The 21249-nt window shown below is 42.7% G+C and overlaps 1 protein-coding gene across 1 annotated transcript in view; it reads right to left on the reverse strand.

Moving 5' to 3' along the window:
- The window catches only part of PCDH15 (protocadherin related 15), a 1608479-nt gene that overhangs the window by 957478 nt on the left and 629752 nt on the right, over positions 1-21249 (reverse strand). The window lies entirely within an intron of this gene.

A 21249-nucleotide genomic window follows, 5' to 3' on the forward strand; every position in this document is an offset into this window, starting at 1 on the left:
GTGAGCTGAGCCGCTGCAGCTGCCGGGTCAGGTTCAGGACCGTGGAGGAGGAGCTTAGGGGCGCAGGCGCAGCGTCCAAGTGCTGCGCCTTCACAGAGAGCCGCGGAAGGATCCGCTCAATGTGTGAGGGCGGAGTCCGGTGCTCTGCAGACAGGGAGGGAGCAGAAGACTTCAAATAGTGAGTACCTGTTCTTATTGTTTTTTTTTTGTTTGTTTTTTACCAAATATCTTTCATTAAATGGGGGCAGGGTCTAATTAAGGGGGGCAGGGGGCTGGATAAGGGTGACAGACACTAGGTATGATTTAGGGGGCAGTGGACTGGATAAGGGTGACAGACACTGGGTATGATTAAGGGGGCAGGGGACTGGCTTTGGTTGACACTGGGTATGATTAAGGGGGGCAGGAGAATGGGTAAAGGTGACAGGGTATGATTAAGGGGGGCAGGGGACTGGCTATGAGTGACACTGGGAATGATTAAGGGGGCAGGGTCTAATTGAGGGGGCAGGAGACTGGGTAAGGGTGACACTGGGTATGATTAAGAAGGGCAGGGGACTGGCTCTGGGTGACACTGGGTATGATTAAGGGGGGAAGGGGACTGGGCAAAGGTGACAGGGTATGATTAAGGGGGGCAGGAGACTGGCTATGGGTGACACTGGGTATGATTAAGGGCCTTAATCATACCCAGTGTCACCCATAGCCAGTCTCCTGCCCCCCTTAATCATACCCTGTCACCTTTGCTCAGTCCCCTGCCCCCCTTAATCATACCCAGTGTCACCCATGGCAAGTCTCCTGCCCCCCTTAATCATACCCTGTCACCTTTACCTAGTCCCCTGCCCTTCTTAATCATGCCCAGTGTCAGCCAAAGCCAGTCCCCTGCCCCCTTTATCATACCCAGTGTCTGTCACCCTTAATTTAAGGGGGGCAGGGTCTAATTTAAGGGGGGCAGGGGACTGGGTAAAGGTGACAGGGTATGATTAAGGGGGGAAGGGGACTGGCTCTGGGTGACACTGGGTATGATTGTACTTTCTTTGCACTTGCACTTAAATTATCTGTAATTTAAAAAAAACTGTTTGTTACAAAGATTGTTTTCCTCTTTGTGTATGTTTAGGTGAACCGGGGGGATGTAACAAGATTAGCTCGCACAGGGCACCTGAACACCAAAGGCCAGCCCTGCTCTAGGATCTACATTTTGCTACCAGAGACTCTTTCTAAAGGCGCCTGATTCCTAGGAATGCTTGTTCCTGATAATTGCCTTATGGAAAGGTGCCACTGATGACCCAATGAACATGCACATATATCTTGAAAGAATCATTTATGCAGACACTAAAATCGTTGTTTCTGAGCAGCAGATTATTCTGGACAAACAGTGATCTTCTGACCAAAACAATGAATCTGTATGGGGACGAGTGATCACACTACTGATTAATCTCCGATATATAGAGAAGATGATTACTGCATGTAAATGCACATTCCATCTCCTCTGATGAGCAAGCAATTATTGGGAATGAAAGGTTTGCTTTTAAAAATTGGCTGCAAAGTTGGCCTATGCGAAGTAACCTTAATTTACTCCATATGTATCTATCTATATTTTACTAAGCCATCTATATACTAGGACGACCTTCCCAGGCCATGGTGGCACAGCTAAATTATATTGTGTCTTTTTTATTATTATTAGTATTATTATTATTATTATTATTATTATTATTCCAAGTGACCCATTGTCACTAACCAGTGGGTGTGAACCCACTGTGCCACATGTCCTACCTCCTCTAAGGGCATTGTCTAAGTGAACCCCTGGATCTTCACAATACCCCAGATGGTAGGGGATAGACTTTCCCGAGGGGAACACCAGGTCGCTACCTCATGAAGAGGATAGGCACATGAGGCAGCTGGTCCAGGCGGACCAGGAGGTACCTGAGATAGGTACCAGAGGTGCAGGACCAAAGGATGAGACAGAGGGGTAGTCAGACAGGCAAATTGTCAGGGCAGGTGGCACAGGTACAGGTCAGGCAATCTAGGTCGGCAACAGGAGAGTCAAGGTAAACAGGCAGGGATCTAACAGGTAGCAGAGTCCAGGAATACAAATATGAGTCAGGAACACAGGAACATTGGCAAGAATCAGGAACCTTAGCAGGACACAAGTATCTAGACATTGAGGCATCTGGGAAGGGGGCTGAGCCACTTATATATGCGAAGGAGGGTTAAGATTCGTCAGCAAGGTCACATGACCTATACCATAAAGCCCAGGAAGTGAAGCGCGTTGGCTCTTAAGGAAATGCTGCAGAAAAAAAACAGCAAGCATGCTGTGGACAGGGCTGAGAAACTGTGGAGTGGATCCCAGAACAACAGCACCCATAAAGACAGAGCCCAGGACTGCAGCAGTAAATGGGAAGCACTGGCGTCAGCTATGACGACGAACTACAGTCAGGTCCAGACCCCGATGAGGATGACGAGCATGCATATGAGCTTCCCTGAGATGGTTTCTGACAGTTTGTGCAGAAATTCTTTGGTTATGCAAACCAATTGTTGCTGCAGCTGTCCGTGTGGCTGGTCTCAGACGATTATGGAGGTGAACATGCTGGATGTGAAGGTCCTGGGCTGGTGTGGTTACACGTGGTCTGCGGTTGTGAGGCCGGCTGGATGTACTGCCAAATTCTCTGAAATCAACATTCATTGCACGGGCAACAGCTCTGGTAGACATTACTGCAGTCAGCATGCCAATTGCACGCTCCCTCAAACATTGCGACATCTGTGGCATTGTGCTATGTGATCAAACTGCACATTTTAGAGTCACCTTCTATTGTGGGCAATCTAAGGCACACCTGGGCAATATTCATGCTGTCTAATCACCACCTTGATATGCCACACCTGTGAGGTGGGATGGATTATCTCTGCAAAGGAGAAGTGCTCACTACCACAGATTTTGACAGATTTGTGAACAATATTTGAGAGTAATGGGTCTTTTGTGTATGTAGAAAATGTTTCAGATCTTTGAGTTCGGCTCATTCAAAATGGGAGCAAAACCGAAAGTGTTGTGTTTATATTTTTGTTCTGTGTAAATAACACATGTACATCAGTGTTAAAATAAGCATAGAAATGTAAGAAAAAGACCAGATTCTTCCTGTAAATTAACATATTTCTTTGTCCTGATGTGATCAGTGCTGCATTGTTCACTGATAAGAGTTATTGTTGCCTGGCTCTGGTTTAGCTATCTGCTTATTTTTTAACAAAACAGATTTGCTGCAAAAGCAACATCCCACTCACAGATATAAATACTAGCTATGATTTGCAAGATGTGAAATATTGGGGAATGGAGATGGGAAAAAATGACAATGTTTGGAAAAAATTGTTAGCTACAGCCTACAGGAGTGATCTTTTTCACTTCGATTTAGACAAAACAGCAAACTTTTATTTGTTTTTCTCAAAATCACTTTATCCTGAAAGAGTTGCAAGCTTCTTGCACTTGTTAGAAGTGACTAAAAAGTTATCATACAGTTTAAAGTGCCTCTAAACCTGTAGCAGAATGTAAATGATGGTAATAGTCACACGTATGTATGCAAACAATTACTAGGTCATCAGAACCGCAGATGCGTGAAGACTCTTTTACATAGGCAGATTATTGGAATGATGATGAGGAAAGAACTGTCATTCGCAATAATTGCTCTGTGTAAACACTCATTCATTGGGTTAAAGCATCCTTGATTTGGCAACCAGGAATATGTGTATTGTTTCATCCTATGTAAAGAGGGATCTGCTGCCAAGAAACAATGAATATATATGTCAATGAACGCCTGCAGTAGTGATCACTTGTCCTCATACAGAATGTTGCATATAAATGTGGCTATCACCTCTGCTCACAATCAGACAATTATTAGAAATGTTTGGGTTATTCCCAATAATTGCCTGTGCATTGTCTTGTGTAAAAGGCCCTTAAAGAGGTTGTTTCATTTGAGACGTCTCTGGCATATTCATAGTATTTGCTACAAATAACCAAGTGGTCCATGTCCCACCTTTTGGGCCGACTCCAGTTTCAAGAATGAGGTCCCACTGTGAACAGAGAGCATTCTACACAATCAAAGCATTGTCTCTGTTCAATGCTAAGGGACTTCCTAAAATATAGGAACAAGCATGCTCAACTATTTTCAGAAGTCCCATAGCAGTGAATGTAAAGCATGCTGCCAATGCAAAGCCAACCCTCCATTTACAGCTATGGGACTTCCAAAAATAGGCGAGCTATGAAAAGGAGATAGAACATGTGTGGCTTGCTCTACATTCATGCCAGCATTTTGGTAGAAGTGAGTCGAAGATTAGGGACCCACATCTATTGAAAATGTTTGGCATATCCTACCTCTATGCCATTTATGTCCCAGATGGGAACACCCCAATATGAGATATGAGAGATAATAATGGCCGTGGATGATTTTAAAGAATTCCTAAAAGTCTATTCCTGAGGAACTTTTCAATCACCCTAGTCCAGTCAGGAATGGTGTTTTTAAGCCCCCAAAAAATTTGAATTTTGTCAGCTGAACCGAAAGATGAAAAAAAGATAATTATCAGTGGAAGGCTTTGTGGAAAAGGCAGAGGTCAAGTGTCAAGCAATATAATCACAGAAGGTATGGATAGTTAGTCGGAAAGCCAGAAGACCCAGATAGAATACTGGTGATTCTGGATTCATGCTATACTTCCTGGGGCAGATTTACTTGATCTCAACAGAGTGATTCTTATAATGTTATGAAGATATAAATAGCAAGAGGAAATAAAGAAAACAGAACAAAATTATGGATTAGAAAACTTGAAAATACTTAAAGGTGTCTTCCCTCCATTTGATTCAATGAGAGAACCAAAAATAAGCAAGCATGATTATCCGACCTCCCGCTGATGTGATTGGAGAGAACTGCATTGGAGAGAGCCACACTTGTGTGACCATCTCTCCATTCATTTCTGCCATGAGATGGGGCCCCATTCTCAAGATAGGAGTGAGTCCTGAGGTGGGACCTGCATCTATCAGTCATTTATGCAAATGTTGTGAATCCGAAATAAATGTCTCAGTTTTATGATCCATAATTCTGTTCTATTTTTATTACCTCTAGCTATAGTGACCAGAAGATATAGCATTGTTCTTTAAATGGGAGCTGGTGGCAGAGGTATATATGCCATAAATGTCCCAGATTCAGAGATTAAGAATTTTAGATTCATTCAGACTATATGAGATGTTAACATGCCTGACTTTAGGGTCATGCAACCTATATCACAGAGCACATTACTTGTCATTACTGAAAACAGGTGCCAATGGTCATCATAGTACTGGTACTATCGGTGGAAATACTGCTCCAGTGTGATCTAGCTATATTTCCTGGTTTTTAGATTGGGCTGTGTTAGTGTTATTTCTTGCATTGTATGAATGCATTATTTGTATACAGTACTATATCATTCAACATAATGGGGGGCATCGATAGAGGGTCAGGTCACTATTTAACTAATACTGTCCCTGTATTTTTTGACTCCATCCGACATGGAAAATTAAAATTGTCTACCAACTGAAAGTTACAATGGAAATGGAGTGGAGCATTTTAGCAGACCACCATGAAATGATTGCAACAGTATAATTAGGATTATATAAATTTTGTTGCATAATGCATTATAAGGAACATAGCTATGAGTCATTTTTTGTGCAGTGAATATAATTTATACCAAAGAACATAAAGTCTCAATTCATCTTAAACAAAAATTATCAAACAACTTATTAGGACAAAGGATCAGAACAAGAGAAAGGATTAATGAAAAGATTTGGTTTAATCCGCTTGAAGAACTGAAAGATGAGATGAGAAATAAAGTCATTAAAATAATGAAGAGATATATTTACATACTGATGATTAGCAACCCCAACAGTATAGCAGGTCATTAAGAGTCAAGTTATAGAGGGACAAAGAGGATTAAACATGAAGTCAGACTATGAATCCTAAATGATGAAAGAGTCGTAGGCAATTGTACTTACACTAACTTATTATTATTATTATTATTATTTATTATTAAAGCACCATTCATTTCACCATCCATTTTCATAGGCTTACAATCTACATGGTATGGGTGAAGGACACAGTAGGTGAGGGTGAGGCTGGTCATGGCGGTATAGAGGCAGCAGGGTCACTGGTTGTAGGCTTGTCTGAAGAGGTGGGTTTTCAGGTTTCTTTTGAAGGATTCCACTGTAGATGAGAGTCTGATATGTTGGGGTAGCGAGTGTGGGGGATGCACGGGAGAAATCTTGGAGGCGATTATGGGAAGAGGTTATAAGAGGAGAGGAGAGAAGGAGGTCTTGTGAGGATCGGAGATTGCGCGTGGGGATGTATCGGGAAAGTAGCGCAGAGATGTAGGGACGGGATAGGTTGTGGACAGCCTTGTATGTATTTTTTAGTATTTTGAACTGAATTCGCTGGGCAATGAGGAGCCAGTGAAGGGAGAGACAGAGGAGTAACAGGGTGAGAGGTGTATAAGTCAGGCAGCAGAGTTGAGGATAGATTGGAGATGTGCGAGTGTGCTAGATGGAAGGCCACAGAGGAGAGTGTTGCAGTAGTCTAGGCGGGAGATGATGAGGGCATGTACAGTACAAGCATTTTCGCAGATTCAAAGTTAAGCAAAGCACGGATGCGGGAGATGTTTTTGAGTTGGAGGCGGCAGGAGGTGGAAAGGGCTTGGATGTGCGGTTGGAAGGAGAGGGCAGAATCCAAGGTCACTCCAAGGCAGCAGACTTGGTTGACCGGGGAGAGTGTGCAGCCATTGATCGTGATAGATAGGTCTGTTGGGGGGGGGGGGGGGGGTTGAACAAGATGGGGGAAAGATGATGAATTTTGTTTTATACATGTTAAGTTTTAGAAAGCGAGAGGAGAAGAAGGATGATATAGCAGATAGACATTGTGGGATTCTGGATAATAAGGTGGTGATGTCTGGACCAGAGAGGTAGATTTGTGTGTCGTCAGCATAAGAGTGATACTGAAAGCCATGGGACTCTATGAGATGTTTTAGGCCAAATGTGTAAATAGAGAAGAGCAGGGGTCCTAGGACAGAGCCTTGTGGGACACCAACAGAGAGGGAATGAGACAAGGAGGTGGTGTGAGAGTGAGAGACGCTAAACGTACGGTCTATGAGGTATGATGTGATCCAGGAGAGGGCTAGGTCAATGATGGCAAGAGATGAGAGTTTGCAACAGAAGGGAGTGGTTGACAATGTCAAAGGCAGAGGACAGGTCAAGGAGAAGGAGGACAGAGTAATGTTTTTTTTTTGTTTTGGCTGTTAGTAGGTCATTGGTGACTTTGGTAAGGGCAGTCTCAGTCGAGTGATGGGGTCAGAAGCCATATTGTAGCCGGTCAAGGAGGGAACAGGAGGAAAGGTGAGAGGACAGTTCCGAATGGACATGTTGTTCAAGTAGCTTTGAGGCATGCGGAAGAAGTGATATGGGGCGATAACTAGGTCAAGTGAAGGCTTTTTGAGGATGAGTGTAATGGTAGCATGTTTAAAAGCAGAGGGGAAGACACCAGAGGTTAGTGATAGTTTGAAGAGATGAGTTAGGGCTGGGATAAACACTGTGGTGAGGTTAGGGATGAGGTGGGATGGGATCTGGAGAGTAGAGTGGAGAGTTTTTCTTCTTTAATGGTGGAGAAGTGGGTTTTGGGAGAAGAGGACTGAGCAGTTGTGTGGAGGGTCTGTGGGGACTGTGTACTGAAGCTTTCTCTGGTGCTGACTATCTTTTGTTTGAAGATGTGGCAAAGTCTTCAGCTGAGATAAGAGAAGAGGGTGGGGGCACTGGGGGAACAGAGAAGGGAGTTAAAATTCTTAAAAAGTTGTTTAGGGCTGTGGGCCAGGGAAGATATGAGAGATGAGAAGTAAGCCTGTTTTGCATCAGCGAGTGAGGATTTGAATATGAGGAGGGATTGCTTGTACAGTATGTGGTGAATTGATCTTTAGAATGGGATTATTTTTCCATGGCCGCTCAGCAGCCCTGGAAGCTTGTCTGAGTTTTTTGGTCAGGTTGGTGTGCCGGGGTTGTCTGTTGATTTTTCGGATTTTGTTGTGTGTGAGGGGGGTGTTCAGAGCTGAACTTATTGTGGTGTTATATAGGGTGGTGGCAGCGTCTGGGTCTTGGAGGAACGGCAGAGAGTGGGAGAACAGAGTCAGAAAGCAAGTGAAAGTCGAGATGTTTGAGGTTCCTGTGGGGGTGTGCTAGTGCGTGGACTGGGGGAGCAGCAGAAGAGACCAATAAAGAGAAGGTGAGTAGGTTGTGGTCGGATAGGGGGAGAGGAGAATTAGAAAGGTTAGATAGAGAGCAGAGGCGGATAAAGATCAAATCCAGAGTGCGACCATCTCTGTGGGTGAGAGCGGAAGACCACTGTGAGAGGCCAAAGGAGGAAGAGAGTGATAGGAGTTTAGAGTCGGCTGAGTCGCAGGTGTCAATCTTGGCATTGAGCTGATTTATAACCCTTCCCCTGTGCTATGAGTGACACCTATAGTAGTCTTGTGGTTGGATGCTAAAGCTGGCATTCAAAGCAGAGAGGAGAGACTGTGAGAGCACTTCACAGTGATGCACCACCTTTTGTGCACTTGCAGCAGCAGAGCTTTGCCGTATAAATGTTCATATTCAAATTAGTCCTGAAAATAAAAGCTCCACAAAATTAATTTTGTCCTGCTTTCCCAGGCCCTTACCTACTGCTATCAGCAGTTTTTTATTGTCAAAAATGTCCTGACAAACTTGCTTTAAATGTGCTGCCAAATGTATATCCAAGACTTAAGGCTGTATTACACTAACTGATGGTCAGCTAGATCATAGCTGACGAGCGTTTGTAGGAACGCTAGTTAACAATGATCTGGCTGTGATTGGGCAATCAAGATTTTTAAGCATGCTTAAAAATCATTGTTTACTGGCGGCAGATCATGCTTTCTAATCACGATCTGCTACCTGCAAACAATGATTATTATTAGGCTACTTTCACACTAGCGTTCGGAGCGGATCCGTCTGATGTTTCATCAGACGGATCCGCTCCGATAATGCAGACGTTTGCATCCATTCAGAACGGATCCGTCTGCATTATAACTTAGAAAATTTTCTAAGTCAGAAAGTAGCCTGAGCGGATCCGTTCAGACTTTACATTGAAAGTCAATGGGGGACGGATCCGCTTGAAGATTGAGCCATATAGTGTCATCTTCAAACGGATCTGTCCCCATTGACTTCCATTATAAGTCTGGACGGATCCGCTCGCCTCCGCACGGCCAGGCGGACACCCGATTGCTGCAAGCTGCGTTCAGGTGTCCGCTCACTGAGCGGAGCGGAGGCTGAACGCTGGCAGGCGGATGCATTCTCAGTGGATCCGCCTCCACTGAGAATGCATTGGGGCCAGACGGATGCGTTCGGGGCCGCTCGTGAGCCCCTTCAAACGGAGCGCACGAGCGGACACCCGAACGCTAGTGTGAAAGTAGCCTTAGTGTTGAGCGAATCAAAATGTCCTTGCACTTTTTGGTTACAAAATAATTTTTCATTAAATGATTTAAAAAAAAAAAAAAAAACATATTCACGGCATCCGTTTCAGTGCGAAGAGGTCGCCGTGCCCATCTTGATTAAAGATCCTGTGCAAAATCTCATGCACAGCAACGTATGATGTCACCACGTGCCACGCAAGATTTCTCACGGGATCTTCAATCAAGATGGCCACGATGGTCTCTTCACGGTCAATTGGATAATGTGAGTATTTTTTTCCACATATTAACCTCTGAAATCCTTCATTTTTTACCTCAGATGCTGCGATCAGAGATGAATGCAGCATCTGAGGGGTTCAATGATGGGGGGGCAGCGCAATCTCCTCCGCTGATCTGCAGGGGATTGCCGGGATGGAACGCTTTTCTCCTGACAATCGCCTGGCTGACTGTGTAATGTAATACAGCCCTTAAGCAACTACATGTTTATGCAGTTGCATATGTCTATCATTGACTCCCACTGTGAAAGAAAATAAATTATTCCACGCAGTCTATATTTTTTTGTAGGATTCCCTTTTATTCTAAGGGAATCTGTCAGCAGATTTGAACCTTTGAAACTGGATGACCTGTAGCATGCATGATTGGCAACTGTGTTGGTCCTATGTTCATATGTGCCCTCATTGCTGAGAAATATAAAGTTTTAAAGGGATTGTCTCATCTTGCCGTTACTAAGATTAGATGACATACAGTCCCAACCACCAGCCGGCTGGGAAACAGCGCAGCACTCACTGTTTCAGTAGCTTTCATTGCGGTGCATGAGAGCTATGGAAATAGCATAGCACAGGAGGCTATGCTGTTTCTGAGCTAGGGAAACAGCATAGCTTGCTGTGCTACACTGTTTCTGTAGCTCTCATGCACCGCTGCAATGGAAGCTACTGAAACAACAAGCGCTCTGCCGTTTCCACTGAGATATGTGTCTCATAACGCTTTAGTAACGAGAGATGAGAAAACCCCTTTAATATATGCAAATGAGACACCGGAGCAACAAGCACGTTAATGTCATAAGAAAATTATCCATTAATGGGAGTAGAATGCCTGCCCATAATTATACACACAAGTGTTAATTGTCAGAAGAAAGAGTGGCTTGCTCTGAACAAACCAGGAAAAATTAGTAGTAGAGGTAACTGTGTAGCGGTAATGGTAGCCGTAGTAGGAATAATTGAAGTAGCACTAGGGGAATTAGCAGAAGGAAGAAATAGCTGTGGCAACAAACAGAATGCCACACAGTATTTATAAATAGTACATCTTTATTAGAAAATGAATGATAAAATAATGATAACAATCACATTAAAGGAGATGTCTCATCATAGACAATGGGGGCATATCACTAGGATATGCCACATTGTCTTATAGGTGCAGGTACCACCACTGAGACCTGCACCTAGATCGGGAACGGAGCCCCGCAAGGTGATGGCTGGAGGACTCCGGTCCGGCCACCACCAAGCTGGCTCCCCACAGATGTGCATGGGAGCACACTGCGCATGACCGGCCACCGCTCCCATAAACTTCTATGGGCTCAATGGAAATAGCTGAGCCAGTGCTCGGCTATTTTCACCGGCCCCATAGAAAATGAAGGGAGGGCAGCTGCGCAGTGCGCCCTTCTTCACTTTCAGGGCTCGGTTCCCAGATGTGGGACCCACACCTATAATACAATGGGGGCATATCCTAGCGATATACCCCCATTGTCCATGATGAGGACTGTGAATTTCTAATGTGATTATTATCATTATTTTATCGATCATGTTCTAAAAAAGACATACTATTTATGCATATTGTTTTGTTGCTGTTAGTTATTGTGATTCCACACAGAACAGATGGAGAAATTATAATAGGTGTTATATGATGGTGGACAGGCAAAGAGCAGCAATGGCATGATGGCAGCAGCGGCCATATGGTACAAAACATAATGGAGGGAAGGCAGACAGAGGCAGTGGCAAGATGGTGGCAGTGGCAGCAGCAGTCTACCAGTACGGAAGATGATGTTAGGCAAGCAGACAGTGCCAGTGGCATGATGGTGGCAGCAACAGCATTCATATAGTATGGAACTTGATGGTAGGCAGACAGCGACAATGGCACAATAGCAGCAGTGGTGGCAGCAGCAGCCATACAGTAGAGAACATGATGGTAGAGAGTGGCAGTGACATGGTAGAACATTGTCAGCAACTGTAAGTCTATTCATCAGCCTTAAGCTTCGTTCACATGTCAGTGTTTTGGTCAGGGATTTCCATCTCTGATTGTGAGCCAGAACCAGGATTGGAGCCTCCACAGACATAAGGGATAAGGGAAAGATCTGCACCTGTTTTGGGTTTAGAGCCAAACCTGAACACTGACTCGTGAATAAGGCATTAGCCAAAGGAGTCCGACAACCCTGACAGATCCATACTTCATTCATTTTGATAAAAATGATGTTGTATACACTGGTGGAGGACAGCTTTGTCCTTTTGGATGTGGCAATACGTCCTGCCTTGTTGAAAACCCTGAGATGATACTAAAGGCTGGACATGACAGAGAAGAGAGAGCATACTTGGCTAGTTCTGGCCACTTTTAATCTTCCTACCCTAAAGTTATTGTGATCAGAGTAGTGTTGGGCGCGAATATTTGAATAGTGAATATTAATCGCGAATATCGGCACTTCGAGAATTCACAAATATTTAGAATATAGTGCTATATATTCGTAATTTCAAATATTCTAGATTTTTTTTTCATAAGTAACCTCCCTTCTTGTTGTGGGCCAATGAGAAGGCTGCAATGTCTTTGTTTGAGCTTAGCAACATCCCTAGCAACCAATAGGATAGTTACCTACCCCTTGCTATATGAGAACCTCCCCAGCAGCCCTTGTATGCAGTATTTTGCAGATCTGAGAGAGACAGTAGTGTTATTGCGGTGCTCTCTGCTTTCCTGTGTCATTACATTAGATAGTTAGTTAGTTATCTTATATATAATACAGATAGTTAGTGGGAGATAGTCAGTGTAGGTTAGATAGTGATATAGTGTAGCTGATAGGTTCTGCTGTCCATACATACATAGTGCTGTGATGTCACAAGTTCACAACAATACTTAGTGCACCAATCGCTAATAAGTAGTCAGACCTGTTAAAATGTCAAGTTGCATGTATTGCGCCAAAATGTTTGCATCATTAGTGGCGATTTTGCCATTTGCGAATATATTGGAGCACTCTATCTGCATATAAAGCTATTGTAATGTTCTGCCGTGCCAACCATGTTCTCCAGTCTCAGGAAACTTCTAGCAGCTTGAAAAATGTAGCAATAGTGACCCAGGCCTGTATGTCGCGTGCATTACGCAAATATTACATTGCCGATTTTTCGCGATCAAGAAAATAATCTAGAATTCGCAAATATATGACAAATATTCTATCAAATATTCGTGAAATATAGCAAATTCGAATATTGACCCTGCCGCTCATCACTATATCAGAGTAGGACTGAATCTAGGTGTTAAGCGGTAGGTCTCAGTTTGCTGATTTGCGTCTGCCTGGTGCAGCACATGAAAAAATGTCTCTATCATGTTGATGATACTGAACTGCCTGCTGCTGATGCTTCTGTTGCTTGTGTTAGTGGAGATGGCAGGAGGTTGGTGACTCTGTGGAGGGCAGAAATGGGTAGCAGACATCTGCTCGCCAAAAGCTATGTCAAGCTGTGTATTCATTGTTTCCTTGATAATGAATTGTCCTCCTTTTAGGCAACAGGAAAACATTCCCCCATTTTGCTTTGAAGACAAGGGTCCTAAAAGCATGGCTATCCAGAAATAATCAGATTGCTTGATGGTAAGACTACAGCTGTCCTTATGTAATCAAGTAAGCATACAAGTTTCCATTCTAGCCAGCATGCCCGAGGACCCAGGTCTTTATGGCTTTGCCTACCACTGAGATGATTTGTCATTAGTGTTGATTGCTAGTGTTGAGCGAGCACCAAAGTGCTTGTGTGCTCGGGTGCTCTGGCCGAACACATTGGTATGCTCGTGTGTTCTACCGAGCACAATGGAAGTCAATGGGAGAACCCCAGGCACCCCCTGCTCGGAAGAGAAGAGAGTGTCGAATTCATAAAAAAAGGTTAGAAATGAATGGAAACCCCATCAACATGGTATGGAAACAGCATTAAGAGGATGGCTGGATGCATCTTAGACTCTTACTATGTACAACATACAACCACACAAAGACTATATGCTAAAAGCCAGGTATGTACAAGCCATCAATCTATCCACCCATGAGACAGATAACAGCTAGCATACCTTACAATGGCAGCCTTGTGCACTATGAGATATTCCAAACCAGCTCTCATCTGACTGAGAACCAAGTAACCTCAAAGTTATTTTGCATTTTTTGGATGGCTTGGGTGGACCTGCACACCTAGATCAATATCATTAGGGCGACAAAAAGTTTTCTGATTTTCCTAACATAATATTCAATAACCTTTCTATACAGTTTTGTCATGTTTTGCATAAACATGGAAATATGGAAAAGACATGCAAATGAGCAGAATCTGCCTTGTTTTTCAGCTGTCATAAGACTATGAAAACCAATAGATGGCGCTATTGAGTTATGAACAGCGCCATCTATTGGTTTCACAGTCTTATGACAAGAGTAGACTAATAGTTTTGTCAGAAGACTATGAAACCAATAGATGGTGCTGTGCATAACTCAATAGCGCCATCTTTTGGTTTCATAGTCTTCTGACAAGAATATTAGACTATGAATCTTATGACAAGCTTATGTGTAGCCTTTTGCATAGAAAATTTGCAATAAAAATTTGCGATTAGTATATTTGCGATCTACTCTGAGTTATTACCCAGCTCTCCCAGTGTCAGATAACCTCACTGAGTTATTACCCAGCTTTCCCAGTGTCAGATATCATCACTGAGTTATTACCCAGCTTTTCCATTGTCAGATATTATCACTGACTTACTACTCAGCTTTCCCAGTGTCAGATACAGTTGCAAGGAAAAGTATGTGAACCCTTTGGAATGATATGGATTTCTGCACAAACTGGACAGAAAATGTAATCATGTTTTTATTAAACACACCATGTAAACATTCACAGTGCATGTGGAAAAAGTATGTGAACCCTTGGATTTAATAACTGGTTGAACCTCCTTTGGCAGCAATAACTTCAACCAAACGTTTCCTGTAGTTGTAGATCAGACGTGCACAATGGTCAGGAGTAATTCTTGACCATTCCTCTTTACAGAAGTGTTTCAGTTCAGCAATATTCTTGGGATGTCTAGTGTGAATCGCTTTCTTGAGGTCATGCCACAGCATCTCAATCGGGTTGAGGTCAGGACTCTGACTGGGCCACTGCAGAAGGCATATTTTCTTCTGTTTAAGCCATTCTGTTGTTGATTTACTTCTATGCTTTTTGTCGTTGTCCTGTTGCAACACCCATCTTCAGCTGGTGGACAGATGGTCTTAAGTTCTCCTGCAAAATGTCTTAATAAACTTGGGAATTCATTTTTCCTTCGATGATAGCAATCTTTCCAGGCCCTGACGCAGCAAAGCAGCCCCATACCATGGTGTCCCCACCACCATACTTCACAGTTGGGATGAGGTTTTGATGTTGGTGTGCTGTGCCTCTTTTTCTCTACACATAGTGTTGTGTGTTTCTTCCAAACAACTCAACTTTGGTTTCACTTGTCCACAGAATATTTTGCCAGTACTGCCGTGGAACATCCAGGTGCTCTTGTGCAAACTGTAAATGTGCATCAATGTTTTTTTTTTGGACAGCAGTGGCTTCCTCTGTGGTATCCTCCCATGAAATCCATTTTTGTTTAGTGTTTTACGTATCGTAGATTCGCCAACAGTGATGTTAGCATATGTCAGAGACTTTTGTATGTCTTTAACTGACACTCTAGGATTCTTCTTCACCTCATTGAGCAATCTGCGCTGTGCTCTTGCAGTCATCTTTACAGGACGGCCACTCCTAGGGTGAGTAGCAGCAATGCTGAACTTTCTCCATTTATAGACAATTTGTCTTACTTTGGACTGAAACAGCAAGGCTTTTGGAGATACTTTTATAACCCTTTCCAGCTTTATGCAAGTCAACAATTCTTAATCGTAGGTCTTCTGAGAGCTTTTTTGTGTGAGGCATCATTCACATCAGGCAATGCTTCTTGTGAAAAGCAAACCCAGAACTGGTGTGTGTTTTTTATAGGGAAGGGCAGCTGTAACCAACAACTCCAATCTCATCTCATTGATTGGACTCCAGTTGGCTTTCACCTTACTCCAATTAGCTCTTGGAGATGTCATTAGTCTAGGGCTTCACCAACTTTTACCACCTGCACTGTGAATGTTTACATGGTGTGTTCAATAAAAACATGGTAACATTTAATTATTTGTGTGTTATTAGTTTAAGCAGACTGTGATTGTCTATTGTTGTGATTTAGATGAAGATCAGATCACATTTTATGACCAATTTGTGCAGAAATCCCTATCATTCCAAATGGTTCACATACTTTTTCTTGCAACTGTATCATAACTGAGTTATTGCCCTCCTTTCCCTATGTCAGTTATTTTCACTGAGTTATTACTCAACTTTCCCAGTGTCAGATATCATCACTGAGTTATTACCCAGCTATCCCAGTGTCAGATATAATATTTGTGTAGATCGCAAATATTCTAATCGCTAATTTTTATTGAGAATTTTCCATGCAAAAGGCTACACTAATAAGCTTGTCCTAAGACTTATAGTCTAATATTCTTGTCAGAAGACTATGAAACCAATAGATGGCACTTTTGAGTTATGAACAGCGCCATCTATTGGTTTCATAGTCTTCTGACAAAACTATTAGTCTACTCTTGTCATAAGACTGTGAAACCAATAGATGGCGCTGTTCATAACTCAATCGCGCCATCTATTGGTTTCCATAGTCTTATGACAGCTGAAAAACAAGGCAGATTCTGCTCATTTGCATGTCTTTCCCATATGCCCATGTTTATGCAAAACATGACAAAACTGTATAAAAAAGTTATTGAATATTATGTTAGGAAAATCAGAAAACTTGTCGCCCTAATGATATTAATCTAGGTGTGCAGGTCCACCCAAGCCATCCAACAGATGCAAAATGACTTTGAGATTTACTGGTTCTCAGTCAGATGAGAGCTGGTTTGGAATTTTTCATAAAGCACAAAGCTGCACAGGCTGTTATCTGTCTCATGGATGGATAGATTGATGGCTTGCACATATCTGGCTTTTGGCATATAGCTGTTGTGTGGTTGTCTATTGTATGTCGTACATAATAGGAGTCTAAGATGCATCCAGCTATCCTCTTAATGCTGTTTCCAAACCATTTTGATCAGGTTTTCATCAATTTCTAACCTTTATTTTTGAACCAGACACCCTCTTTAGAGCAGGGGGTGCCTGGTTTGATGCTTGGGTCTCCCATTGACTTTCATTGTATGAAATTGTACTTGAGCACCCAAATTATTCGGTCGAGCACTCGCAACCAATAGGAAAGTTGCCTACCCCTTACTATATAAGAAACTCCCCAGCAGCCATTTTCTGCTGTTTTTTTTTTGGCAGTTCTGAGAGAGAGAGAGAGCAGTGACATTGCTGTGCTCTGTGAGTTCATCTGGATCCTATTTCTTATCCAATTACATTAGATAGTTAGTTAGCTCATATATATAATACAGATAGTTAGTGGGAGATAGTCAGTGTAGGTTAGATAGTGATATAGTGTAGCTGACAGGTTCCAGTGCAGGGTGTTAGGTAGTGTAATAGGAATTAGTTTCTCTGCTGTCCATAAATACATGCTACAGACATAGTGCTGTGATGTCACAACAATACTTCACAATACTACAATACTAATCAGTAGGGTTGAGCGAACCCGAACTGTAAAGTTCGGGTTCCTACCGAACTTTAGGATTTTTGGACCCCGGACCTGAACCCGAACACTGAAAAGTTCGGGTTCAGGTTCGGTGTTCAGCTAATGACATGGCTGTGATTGGCCAGTGCAGCATGTGACCCAGCCTCTATATACGCTGAAGTCACGTAGCGCTGCACGTCACTCTGCTCTGATTAGTGTAGGGATAGGATGCTGCTGCTGTGAGGGAGAGAATAGGACAGAAACTTTAATCTGAAGTGCTTGTTAACTCAGCGATCTACCTAGATTTAGTTTTGTGGGTGCAGTGCACAATCTTTTTACCCTGCCCTGAGCCCAGTGACCCAGAAAAATAACTTCTATCTGTCTATTAGTTAGGTGGGCGGTGGTGGCCATTTTATGCAAGTTCTGGGAACCAGCACAGCATTTGTGACAGTCAAATAGAAGCTTGAAATACTGCAGTTATATTCTGTGTTTTAAAAAACACCCTTTTGGGGCAAAATACTAAATTTTACTGCCCTTGCTGCATCTGTCAATGTGAAATACAAGCGTTATATGCTGCTGTCATATCCTGTTATTAAAAAAACACCCATTTATGGCAAAATCCTAATTTTGCAGTGTTTGCTGCATCTGTCATTGTTAAATACAAGCTTGAAATACAGCAATAATTTTCTGAGTTTAAAAAAGCACCCCTTTTTGGCAATACCATCCATCTGGGGCCTATGCAGGTTTTGTCAGTGTGCAATTTAAGCTTGAAATACTGCAATAATTTTCTGGGTTTTAAAAAACACCCATTTTTGGCAATACCCTCCATCTGGGGCCTATGCCGCATTTGTCAGTGTGCAATTTAAGCTTTAAATACATCAATAATTTTCTGGGTTTTAAAAAACACCCTTTTGGGGCAAATTACAAAATTTTACATCCCTTTCTGCATCTGTCAGTGTGAAATACAAGCGTTATATACTGCTATCATATTCTGTTATTAAAAAAAACACCCATTTTGGGCAAAATACTAAATTTGCTGCCTTTGCTGCATCTGTCAGTGTGAGATACAAGCTTGAAATACTTCAATAATTTTCTGGGTTTAAAAAAAACACCTATTTTTGGCAATATCCTACATCTGGGGCCTATGCTGCATTTGTTAGTGTGACATACAAGTTAGAAATACTGCAATAATATTCTGGGTTTAAAAAAAACACCCATTTTGGGCCAAATACTAAATTTGCGGCCTTGGCTGCATCTGTCAGTGTGTAATACATGCGTTAGATACTGGTGTTCTATTCTGTTATAAAAAAAAAAAATAGCATTTTGGGCAAGATCCAAAATTTGAGGAGAATGAGGAGGGCGTTGAATAAGGGATGTGGCCCTGGATGTGGTGCTCCTGTTGCAGGGAGAGGACATGGTCGATCTGTGCCAGCTACACGCACAAGTTAAACACCTTCCTCAGGTGCTAGTAGGCGACAGAACCTTCAGCGTTATTTGGTCAGGCCTAATGCGGCTCTACGAATGGTGAGGCCAGAACAAGTACAGTTCCTTCACATTGTCTCCCACCAGTCTCCTGCTGAAAGATCAGCGTTAGCACCTGCAGCCGATGTCCATCAGTCTTTCACCTCACCCCCTTGAAAATCAGCCAAACAGTCTGAGCCCCAAGTCATGCAGCAGTCTCTTCTGCTTTTTGATAACTCTGCTAGCAGGGTTTCCTAGGGCCATCCACATAGCCCTGCCCCAGAAGTGGAAGATATTGAGAGCACCAATGCCCAACCACTTATGTTTCAAGATGAGTACATGTGAGGACAATCGCAGCACGTCTCGGATGATGGCGAAACACAGGTGCCAACTGCTTTGGCTTTCTGTAGTGTGCAGACCGACAATGAGGGCAGGGGGGAAGACTGGGTGGAAGATTATGTGGAGGATGATGAGGACGCATCACCATCTTGGCTTCCATCAAGTCCCACTCATAGGCGTGCGTTCCACGCTGAAATGCACCACCATATTTACATTCGTCCCATCTGCATACACAGCACTTCTACCTCTGTTGGAGATCAATTTATCGGTTTAGGGGCACAGAGGGTCTCCTTACCCTTTTCACTTCCTAACAGCACCAGTCTGTCAATCTATTATAACTTAGACTAACTTTTACACCATATGTCACCTCCACCTCCGGTCTAGAAGTAACACTTCCAGTCCACACAGTACATAAACTCTGCCTAACTCAAGCAGACCTTGGGAAGACATGGTGTGAATTCATCTTCCTCAAATCACCATTCTATCTTTTCTTCCCATGGCAACTAGGTGAGTGTCATTCTTTCTTTCCATCATCAAGGGGACCCAGTATAGTATAGTCTATCTAATAGGTCTCAATTTGTGAAATTAGATGTATCTCATAATACAGTATGTCACAATATTGTTATCCTTAACCTCGATCTACAGTGAACCATCTAATGTCTATTTTGGAAATAATACCCTGATCAGATTAACACCTTATCACCTTATGGAAGTTTAGAGACTGCTGACATCCCAAGTAACAAGATAAGTTTCTTCTGAGAGTGGAAGATTCCAGCATTTACCACCTATACTCTACCTCAGTAGAGCCCTTTGAACTCCGTATATCACTGAATATCATACGCTCTGTAAGACTCCTTTGACTCTACAAGGCCATCCTATATGTATATTAATATTATCACAAAAGGATGTTATATAATCTTGTTTTCTTATTTCCTGTAATTTTCTGATTCATAGGAATTCTTATATTTTGTCATTTAGTGTTTGAAAATGTTGCCTTGCATATGAAAACCAAATAACAATCAGCACAATACTTCAAACAAATCTTAAGGAGTGCCTAAGTTTATTTCATTTATTGCCCTGTACAGGGTTGGGACCCCACAACTAGAGCACCCGATTAACAGGACACGAGGGCCACATTCTACAAAAATGTTTCACTTTACACACATGATAGAAGGGGGAGTGGGATTGGCATTCTCCCCTGCTGCTGTTGGGGATGAGAGGATGTCCATGGAGGAGGACGTGGAGGAGGCAGATGTGGGAACCAGACCAATACAAATGTGGAGGTATCAATCGGAACTAGCCTTCTTGACGCAGTGCTTATTCACCATGAAAAACATATATGATTGATATAATAGGTGGTGAAAACCATATACAGTTTCTTCCTATAACAGCTGTTCCAGGAGTCCACAGTGAGGTGCACTTTGCCACACAGCAAGAATTTCAAGGAGCGGCTCATGTTATCAGCCACATGACAGTACAAGGCAGAGATGGCTATTTGGAGAAATAATGCTGGCTAGGTAACTTCCAACGTGGCTGAGCACACACCATCAGCTCAAAACAGCAGAATCCACTAAGTGGAACATAAGAGACTGCACTGCCAGAAACTTGGCCTGGTGGTAGTTAAGCTTGTTCCACATTGGATCACTTTGTGTGGAAAATTATTTCCTGGCCACACATTCCGTTAATGATGGATGACAAAGCTGCGGAGAAGGAAAAGGACTAGGTGATAATAATGACAGGGACACTCTGCTGCACTCTGTTTAGATGGCTGGTGCTGATACTGATGCTACTACTCACATTCTAACTCTTGTCACTACTAGATGGCTGGTGATGCTACTGCTGCTACTACTCACATTCTGATTTTTATTTTGCACTTTTCTTTTTTCCAGCCAATTTATGATGAGTTGACTATATACAGTCATGGCCAAAAGTTTTGAGAATTAGATAAATATTGGAAATTGGAAAAGTTGCTGCTTAAGTTTTTATAATAGCAATTTGCATATACTCCAGAATGTTATGAAGAGTGATCAGATGAATTGCATAGTCCTTCTTTGCCATGAAAATTAACTTAATCCCCAAAAAACCTTTCCACTGCATTTCATTGCTGTCATTAAG

Source organism: Bufo bufo, chromosome 6 (assembly GCF_905171765.1).
Source record: "Bufo bufo chromosome 6, aBufBuf1.1, whole genome shotgun sequence".
NCBI lineage: Eukaryota > Metazoa > Chordata > Amphibia > Anura > Bufonidae > Bufo > Bufo bufo.